Source organism: Rhinolophus sinicus, linkage group LG01 (assembly GCF_036562045.2).
Source record: "Rhinolophus sinicus isolate RSC01 linkage group LG01, ASM3656204v1, whole genome shotgun sequence".
Lineage (NCBI taxonomy): Eukaryota > Metazoa > Chordata > Mammalia > Chiroptera > Rhinolophidae > Rhinolophus > Rhinolophus sinicus.
In genome coordinates, this window is record NC_133751.1 from 116,987,340 (window position 1) to 116,998,065 (window position 10,726).

Consider the following 10,726-nt stretch of genomic DNA (forward strand, 5'->3'; position numbering starts at 1 on the left):
ATCAAGCTTTCACAAGGATGTGGCCAACTGCTGCTGGGAGTAGAGACGGGCACAGCCAGTGCAGCAGACACAGTCCCACTCCACCCAGACCCCTCCACCCCTGTCTGTGCTTCCCTTCCAGCTTCACTGCTTTGGCCTCCAACTGCCCATACCTACAACTCTTCTTCAGAGGACGGGCCTTATGTTACTGGGACCAATTTGCCTACATTGGCAGAGAACCAGAAATGCCCCCCTACCATGCAGCCCTTAGTCCAATGACTGATGGTTGCAGAAGTATGAAACCCCAGCGACCTAGCCTCGAGTTGGGACAACTCTGAGACTGAGGAATTTTACGTTCCCAAACTCTCTCTTGGGATCAGTGAAGCTCTCCTCATAGGACTTGGTCTTAAATCCCACTCTTGCTGGAGTTCTTCCTCTTCTCTGTGTGTTTTACCCATTTCAACTAAGACTACGTCCTTAATAAATCACGTGCACATAACTACTCATTCTGACTCCCACTTTACCTAAGACCATCCCTTTGAAAACTATTTAGCAGTATCTATAAAGCTAAATATACAAATATATGCATTCCCCACGATCACAATTTCACTCTTAGATACCTATGCACTGCAGAAATACACACATTTGTTTACCAAAAACTATGTATGAAAATATCTATAGCAGCATTATTATTATTAATAGCTCCAAACTGAAAACAACCATCATGTTCATCAAATTACCCATTAGGTAAATAAAATGCCTTATATGCACATAATGAAACACATCGCAGCTATAAGAATGAACAAACTACAGATACACCCAATATGGATGAATCTGACAAACTCTAAGTTGAGAGGAAGAAGCCAGACACAAAAGGGTAGAACTTCAGTTATTGAAAGTGCAACCACACAAAACTAATCTATGAATCCAACTTTATTTTTCATACGCGGCTACTCAGTTGTCCCAATACCATTTATTAAATGCCATATCTTTGCTCTGCTGATCTGAAGTCAAGATAGTATCATCCTTGTCAAGGATGAGAGTCACTTACTAGAAAGGGGTGACATTTAGGATTATGGGTGCTGGTTGCATGGATGCTTTTAGTTTATGAAAATTAATTGAGCTATACACTTATAATTTGTATACCTTTCTGTAAGTATATTATTCAATACATTATAATTAGAAAATAATGAGGAGTTGAACTTTATTCAATTATTTTACATATAGTGATATAACTACATTAAGAGTTTTTTTTAAATGGTGAATCATCCTTACTCTCTTTTTTTCTCATTAAATTTTGTTTTAATGGGTCTCAAATTTCTGTGACAGATTTTTGGTCAAGATATTTCCATTTAAAAACACTGATTTTAAAAACTAATAACTTAAAAACTTCACACAAAACAAGTGGTCCACAAAACATTCTCCTTTCCTTCTGAAGGTTTTACAATGTATTGCAGTCATTAACCAGTTTTTTATTAAACTTAAATGTCCAACTGAGACAAACAGTTCTGAGACCATTCTTCCACCACTGATTAAGATGGGGGTGGCAGGTATTGGGGATAATACTCATTTAGCCTTCTGAGCTTTCTGGGCAGACTTGGTGACCTTGCCAGCTCAGCTGCCTTCTTGTCCACTGCTTTGATGACACCCACAGCAACTGTCTGTCTCATGTCACGAACAGCAAAATGGCCCAGAGGAGGGTAGTCAGAGAAGTTCTCAACACACATGGGCTCTCCAGGAACCATATCAATGATGGCAGCATCACCAGATTTTAAAAACTTCGAGCCATCTTCCAGCTTTTTCCCTGAACAACAATAAATCTTCTTCAGCTCAGCAAATTTGTAAGCAATGTGAGCTGTGTGACAATCGATCACAAGTGCATATCTGGCCTGGATGGGTCAGGATAAGCACCTGAGCCATGAAGCCATCTGCCTCCACTGGTGGGTCATTTTTGCTGTCACCAGCCACACTGCCACAACGAACATCTTTGACAGGCACAGACTTGACATTGAAGCCCATTGTCCCCAGAAAGAGCTTCACTCAAAGCTTTACAGTGCATTTCAACAGATTTTACTTCAGTTGTAATATTGACTGGAGCAAAGGAGACCACCATGTCAGGTCTGACAACACCAGTCTCCACTCAGCCCACAGGGACAGAATCAATACGACCAATTCTGCAGATATCCTGGAGGGGCAGACACAAAGGTTTGTCAGTTGGATGAGTTGGTGGCAGGATGCAATCCAGAGCTTCAAGCAGTACAGGTTCACTGGTGTTGCCATCTTTACAGGTGACTTTCCATCCCTTGAACCAAGGCATGTTAGCACTTGGCTGCAGCATGTGTCACCATTCCAACCAGAATTTGGCACAAATGCTACTGTGTCAGGGCTGTAGCCAATTTTCTTAATGTAGGTGCTGATTTCCTTAAAGATTTCCTCATATCTCTTCTGGCTGTAGGGAGGCTCAGTGGAACCCATTGTGTTAACAGCAACAATTAATTGTTTCACGCCCAGTGTGTAAGCCAGAAAGGCATGCTCACAGGTCGACCCATTCTTGGAGAGACCTGCTTCACATTCACCAACCCCAGCAGCAACAATCAGGACAGCCCAGTCAGCCTGAGATGTACCTGTAACCATGCTTTTGATAATGTCTTTGTGTCCTGGGGCATCAGTGATGGTCACATAATACTTGCTGGTTTAGAATTTCCGTAGGAAGATAACAGTGATCCCATGCTCACATTCAGCTTTCAGTTTATCCAAGACCCAGGCAGACTAGAAGGAGCCCTTTGCCATCTCAGCAGCCTCCTTCTCAAACTTTTTTATGATTCTTTTGTCGATTCCACCACATTTGTAAATCAGATGACCAGTAGTGGTAGACTTACTGGAATCTACATGTCCAATGACAACGATGTTGATGTGTGTCTTTTCCTTTCCCATTTTGGGTTAGATTTAGCGGAGGTTTTCACTATACCTGAGTTCTGGCAGCAAACCTGTTGTGAAAAACAAAGGATCCTTACACTCTTGAGATAAACCTTTCTTTAACATGTTGAATGAATGTGTTAATGCATGCTGGATTTGATTACAATTTCTGTCTATTCTAAATAGTGAAAGATGTCTACAATTTTTTTATTCTGTTCTTACATAGTTTTGGAATAATGGTTAAACTATGAGCTGGGCAATTTGCTATCCTTTTGTACTTTCAAAAATAACTGGAGTAAGATAAGAAACATCTCTTCATTGATAGTTTAGTAGAGTTAAAATTTTTCTGGATTTGGGTCTTTAGCAGGGATGGAGTGTTTAACTATTCTTTCTATTTATTTAGTATCTATTGAAAGGTTGGAGTTTTCTATTTCTTCTTCCCTCAATTATAGCACTTTATAAATTTCAAAAAATATGTCAAGTTTTTCAGGCTGTTCAAGTTTATCACCGTAGTTTCTTCTTGGTTTTTTGTTTGTTTGTTTGTTTGGTTGGTTTTGGTTTTCTGTTTAAAACTCTTACCCACCTGGAATTTATTTGGAGTTCAAGTGATATTGCAGTTCTAGTTGTTATTTTGTTGTTGTTTTTCCACATGACTACCTAGCTTTCACCACATCATTTATTCAACAATACGTCTTTTCCTCAGGGAAACTGACTGATGTCAGAGGAAGAACTGTGAGTGGCAGCTTCATTGTTCAATGGATTAAGAAGTGCTGGGATAGACAGTGAAGATATAAGCCCCCTTGCCACTTCCTCCACTGAGAAGATAAAACAAAAAAACAAATATCCAGATAAGCATGCTCAGACAGACCCCTGCCGACTTGTCTCTGATGGAGGGGACCCACTGGGAAACTAGTCAGATAGAATCAATCACACAGCAGGCAGCTCAACCAAGGCATATATTGTGGAATCTAGGATATGAAGTTGTTAGAATAGTAGAACCCACATCCCTGTTTTCTCCCTCTGTTCTTTTCTGCAATGTCATAACAAATAAGCAGCCAATTTCCCCAAAGTCAGAAAGCCCCTGTGACTTATTTTCCAATGATGTTGGAGTGAGTCCCTAAGGCTCCAGATAGAAGGGGACTGGCCTTCCACAGTAGCAGAGAAAGAACAGGTCCCGGCTCAGGGGACTCTCTGACCAAAGCCTCAGTATGTTTCCCCTGGCTTGGGCAGAGTAGAACATACAGTGAAACCTACATAATATAAATCCAAAACATGAATGACCTCGATTGCTTTTAGAATATTCATTGTGAGGTGTAGAAGAATAGAAGGGAAAAAGTTATTCACTCTTCAAAGGACTACTCCCCCCCCCCCCCCCCATAAATGTCTCCATTAAGAAGCATATAGCTAGGAAACACACTCCCTCCAGTGTTCAACAGGAGGAAGGAGAAAAAACCTTCACAATGAAATGCCTATTTTCCCTTCAGTCTTATTGGGGCATTTAGGTTACATGACCACTCCTGCTGGACCAGTAATAGTCCTCAGGGAATCCCATGTACTGATTGGCTTAAACCTGGTTTGCTTAGCCAATCACAGGCAAAATCATTGCGGTTGGACCATTCTTAACCGGGTCTAAGTCCTGGGTGGTGGTTACATGGATAGACCCAGAAGGGTCACATTCCTGCACCAAACTGGGCATGTACTGGGAAGAAAGAATGAAGAATGATGAAATATACACTGGGGCAGCAACTACCAATAATGTTTGTGACAGAATTTTATTTTTTATGTTTTAATTTTTTAAATTATATATATATATATATATATATATATATATATATATATATATATATATATATATCAGGGGTGCCAAAAAAATGTATACAAGTGGACACTTTGGTCAACGTTGCTCAAGCAGTACTTTGCCATAATCAGAAGTATCTGGATGCTGATGGTAACCACTTTGAGCATCTCTTGTAATTGGAGAAGTCAAACGTGACTTGTCTTCATCTTTTGTTGTCGGTATATATTATTACAATTTTAATATTTTTTTCCTTTCTTAAAATGTGTATACATTTTTTGGCTATATATATATATTATTTGCCACTTTAAGTGCACAATTCAGTGATATTAATTACATTCACAATGTTGTGCAACCATCACTACTATATATTTCCAAAACTTTTCATCATCCCAAACAGAAACTCTATAACCATTAAGCAATAACTCCACATTCTTCCCTACCTTCCACCCCAGCCCCTGGTAACCTCTAATCTACTTTCTGTCTCCATTGGCCTATTCAAGATATTTCATGTGTGCAATCACATAATGTTTATCCTTTTGTGTCTTGCTTTTTCACTTAACATAATATTTTCAAGATTCCTCTATGTCATAGAATGCATTAGAACTTCATTCCTTCTTATGGCTGAAAAATATTACATTTTATGTATACTACATTTAGCTTATCCATTCATGTGTTGTGGACACTTGGGTTTTTTCCACTTTTTGGATATTGTGAATAATACTGCAATTAACATTGGCATACAAATATCTGTTTGAGTCATGAGTCCCTGTTTTCAATTATTTGGGGATATATAACTAGGAGTAGATGTTTTGAGTCATCGAGTACCTATAATTCTATGTTTAGCTTCTTGAGAAACTGGCAAACTGTTTTCCACAGAGGCTACCACCTCTTACATTCTCACCAACAATGTATGAAAGTTCCAATTTCTCCATATCTTCACCAATACTGTTATTTTTCTTTAAAAAAAAAAACACAGTGATCCTAGTAGATGTAAAGTGGTATCCTATTGCAATTTTGACTTGCATTCCCCTGATAACTAATGATGTTAAGCAGCTTCTCATGTGCTTATTGACCCATGTGTATATCTTCTTTGAAGAAATGTCTGTCCAAGTCCTTCACCCATTGTTTTCCAATTGTTTTTACAAACAGCTGGGATTGTTTGTCTTGTTGTTGAGTGGTTGGAATTATTTATAAATTCTAGATAGTAAACCCTTACCAAATATATGATTTACAAATATTTTTCCCATTCTATAGTTTGTCATTTCACTTTCTTCATAATATCCTTTGGTGCACAAAAGTTTTTAATTTTAACAAAGACTAATTTATCTATATTTTTCTGTGATTCATGATTTTGATGTTATATCTAAGAATCTCTTGACAATAAAAAGGTCATGTAGATTTACTCCTATTTTCTTTTAAGGACTTTAGTCCTTAAATTTAGGTCACTGATTTATTTTTTTTTAAATATTTTATTGGGGAAGGGGAACAGGACTTTATTGGGGAACAGTGTGTATTTCCAGGACTTTTTCCAACTCAAGTTGTTGTCCTTCAATCTTAGTTGTGGAGGGCGCAGCTCAGCTCCAGGTCCAGTTACCATTTTCTAGTTGTAGGGGGCGCAGCCCACCATCCCTTGTGGGAGTCCAACGAGCAACCTTGTGGTTGAGAGCCTGTGCTCCAACCAACTGAGCCATCCAGGAGGCAGCTCAGCTCAAGGTGCCGTGTTCAATCTTAGTGGCAGGGGGCAGAGCCCACCATCCCTTGCAGGAGTCAAGGAGTTGAACTGGCAACCTTGTGGTTGAGAGCCCAACAGCCCATGTGGGAATCGAACCGGCAGCCTTCGAAGTTAGGAGCAGGTAGCTCTAACTGCCTGAGCCACCGGGCCAGCCCCACTGATTTATTTTTATTTAATTTTTGTATAAAGTGTGGGGCAGGAGTCCAACTTAGGTTTTTTTCGTTGATAATTAAGATATCCCAAATCCATTTGTTACTGACACTATTATTTTCCTATCGGAAGGAATTAAAACTCAATTGCCCATAGATGTATGGATTTATTTCTGAACTCTCTATTCCACTTCTCCATATGTCTATCTTTATACCAGTCCTAATTGTTTTAATTACTGTAGCTTTGTAGTAAGTGTTGAAATTGGGAAGTGTGAAAATTTCAACTTTGTCAAGGAAATTTTTAGCAAGAAATTATTTTCAAACTTTGTTGGTTAAATTTATTCCTAAACATTTTATTCTTTTTTTTTTTTTAAATTAAATTTATTGGGGTGACAATTGTTAGTAAAATTACATAGATTTCAGGTGTACAATTCTGTATTACATCATCTATAAATCCCATTGTGTGTTCATCACCCAGAGTCAGTTCTCCTTCCATCACCATATATTCGATCCCCCTTACCCTCATCTCCCACCCCCACCCCCACCCCCTTACCCTCTGGCAACCACTAAACTATTGTCTGTGTCTATGAGTTTCTGTTTCTCATTTGTTTGTCTTGTTCTTTTGTTGTTTTTGGTTTATATACCACATATCAGTGAAATCACATGGTTCTCTGCTTTTTCTGTCTGACTTGTTTTGCTCAGCATTACTCTCTCAAGATCCATCCATGTTGTCACAAATGTTCCTATATCATCTTTTCTTACAGCCGAATAGTATTCCATTGTGTATATATACCACAACTTCTTTATCCATTCATCTATCGAAGGACATTTTGGTTGTTTCCATGTCTTGGCCACCGTAAACAAAGCTGCAATGAACATTGGAGCACACGTGTCTTTATCTCTAAATGTTTTCAGATTTTTTGGGTAGATACCCAGAAGAGGGATTGCTGGGTCATATGGCAATTCTATTCGTAATTCTTTGAGGAACCTCCACACTGCCTTCCATAACGGCTGCACCAGTCTGCATTCCCACCAACAGTGTATGAGGGTTCCTTTTTCTCCACAGCCTCTCCAACATTTGTTACTATTTGTCTTGTTGATGATAGCCATTCTGACTGGGGTGAGGTGATATCTCATTGTGGTTTTGATTTGCATTTCTCTGATGATTAGTGATGTTGAGCATTTTTCATATGTCTATTTGCCATTTGTATGTCCTCTTTGGAGAAATGTCTCTTCAAGTCCTCTGCCCATTTTTCAATTGGGTTGTTTGTTTTTTGTTGTTGAGTTGCATGAGTTCCTTGTATATTCTGGATACTAGCCCTTATCGGAGGCACTGTTTGCAAAAATCTTCTCCCATTCAGTTGGTGGCCTCTTTATTTTGTCAATGGTTTCTTTTGCTGTGCAGAAGCTTTTAAGTTTCATATAGTCCCATTCGTTTATTTTAGCTTTTACTTCCATTGCCTTTGGAGTCAAGTTCATAAAATGCTCTTTGAACCCAAGGTCCATAAGTTTAGTACCTATGTTTTCTTCTATGCAGTTTATTGTGTCAGGTCTTATGCTTAAGTCTTTGATCCATTTTGAATTAACTTTGGTACATGGTGACAAATAGCAGTCCAGTTTCATTCTTTTGCACGTGGCTATCCAATTCTCCCAGCACCATTTATTGAAGAGGCTGTCTTTGCTCCATTGTATGTTTTAAGCTTCTTTGTCAAAAATTATCTGTCCATATTTATGTGGGTTTATTTCTGGGTTCTCAATTCTATTCCATTGGTCTATGTGTCTGTTTTTCTGCCAATACCATGCTGTTTTGATTATTGTAGCCCTGTAGTACAAGCCAAAGTCAGGAAGTGTGATACCTCCATTATTGTTCTTTTTCCTTAAGATTGCTTTGGCTATTCGGGGTCTTTTGTGGTTCCAAACAAATCTGATGATTTTTGTTCTATTTCTTTAAAATATGCCATTGGGATTTTGATGGGGATTGCATTGAATCTGTATATTGCTTTGGGTAATATGGCCATTTTAACTATGTTGATTCTTCCAATCCATGAGCACGGAATGTCTTTCCATTTCTTTGTGTCTTCTTCAATTTCTTTCAAAAATGTCTTATAGTTTTCAGCATATAGGTCTTTCACATCCTTGGTTAAGTTTATTCCTAGGTATTTTATTCTTTTGCTGCAATTGCAAAAGGAATTGTTTTTGTATTTCTTTTTCTGAGATTTCATTGTTAGTATATAGGAAGGCAATGGACTTTTGTGCGTTGATTTTGTAGCCGCAACTTTACTGTATTCGTTGATTGTTTCTAATAGCTTTTTGGTGGAGTCTTTAGGGTTTTCTATATATAGCATCATGTCATCTGCAAGAGTGATAATTTAACTTCTTCATTCCCAATTTGGATGCCTTTTATTTCTTTCTCTTGCCTGATTGCTCTGGCAAGGACTTCCAACACTATGTTGAAAAGCAGAGGTGATAGGGGACAGCCCTATCGTGTTCCTGAACGTAGAGCAAAGGGCTTCAGTTTTCTCCATTAATTATGAGATTAGCAGAGGGCTTGTCATATATGGCCTTTATTATGTTAAGGTATTTTCCTTCTATACCCATTTTATTAAGTGTTTTAATCATAAATGGATGTTGTATCTTGTCAAATGCTTTTTCTGCATCAATTGATATAATCATATGATTTTTGTCCTTTATTTTGTTTATGTGATGTATCACATTGATGGATTCGTATGTTGAACCATCCTTGTGCCCCAGGATGAACCCCACTTGGTCGTGATGAATAATCTTTTTAATGCATTGTTGTATTCGATTTGCTAGAATTTTATTTAGGATTTTTGCATCGGTATTCATTAGAGATATTGGTCTGTAGTTTTCTTTTTTGTGCTGTCCTTACCAGGTTTTGGTATCAGGGTAATGTTGGCCTCATAAAATGAGTTAGGGAGTACTGTCTCTTCTTCAATTTTTGCGAAGAGTTTGTGCAGAATTGGTATTAGATCCTCTTTGAAGGTTTGGTAGAATTCACTAGTGAAGCCATCTGGTCCCGGACTTTTGCTTTTGGGAAGGTTTTGGATGACTGATTCAATTTAGTTACTGGTGATCGGTCTGTTTAGATTTTCCAGTTCTTCATGGTTCAGCCTTGGAAGGCTATATGTTTCTAAGAACTTGTCCATTTCTTCTAGGTTGTTGAATTTGGTGGCATATAGTCCTTCATAGTATTCTTGGATGATCCTTTGTATTTCTGTGGTGTCCGTGATAACTTCCCCTTTTACGTTTCTGATTTTGTTAATCAGTGTCTTCTCTCTTTTTATCTTAGTAAGTCTAGCCAAGGGTTTGTCAATTTTGTTAATCTTTTCAAAGAACCAGCTCTTTGTCATATTAATTTTTTCTATTGTCTTTTTGTTCTCTATTTCATTTAGTTCTGCTCTAATTTTTGTTATTTCCTTTCTTCTGCTGACCTTGGGTTTTACTTGTTCTTCTTTTTCTAGTTCTTTAAGGTGTAACATGAGGTTATTTATTTGGGAGTTTTCTTGTTTCTTGAGATAGGCCTGTAATGAGATAAATTTCCTCTTAAAACTGCTTTCGCTGCATCCCAAAAATTTTGGTAGGATGTATTTTCATTGTCATTTGTTTCTATGTATCTTTTGATCTCTCCTCTAATTTCTTCTTTGACCCAGTCCTTCTTTAAAAGTATGTTGTTTAATCTCCATGTATTTGTGTTTTTCCGCTTTCTTTTTACAGTTGATATCCAATTTCAAAGCCTTGTGATCAGAGAATATGCATGGTATGATTTCAATCTTCTTAAATTTGTTGAGACTGATTTTATGTCCCAATATATGGTCTATCCTTGAGAATGTTCCATGTACACTAGAAAAGAATGTATAGTCTGATGTTTTAGGATGAAGTGCTCTATAAATGTCAATTATGTCCATTTCATCTAATGTGTCATTTAGGGCTACTATTTCGTTATTTATTTTCTGTTTGGATGATCTATCCATAGCTGTCAATGATGTATTTAAGTCCCCTAGTATAATTGTGTTTTGGTCAATTTCTCCCTTTAGTTCTGTTAGTAGTTGCTTGGTGTATTTCGGTGCTCCCTGATTGGGGGCATAAATATTGATGACTGTTATGTCTTCTTGTTGTACAGTCCCTTTCACC

General features: G+C 37.9%; 1 pseudogene; it reads right to left on the reverse strand.

The window, feature by feature from the left end:
- Positions 1-1,545: 1,545 nt before the first annotated feature.
- LOC109456671 (elongation factor 1-alpha 1) lies at positions 1,546-2,917 on the reverse strand (annotated as a pseudogene).
- Between the last annotated feature and the right edge of the window lie 7,809 nt (positions 2,918-10,726).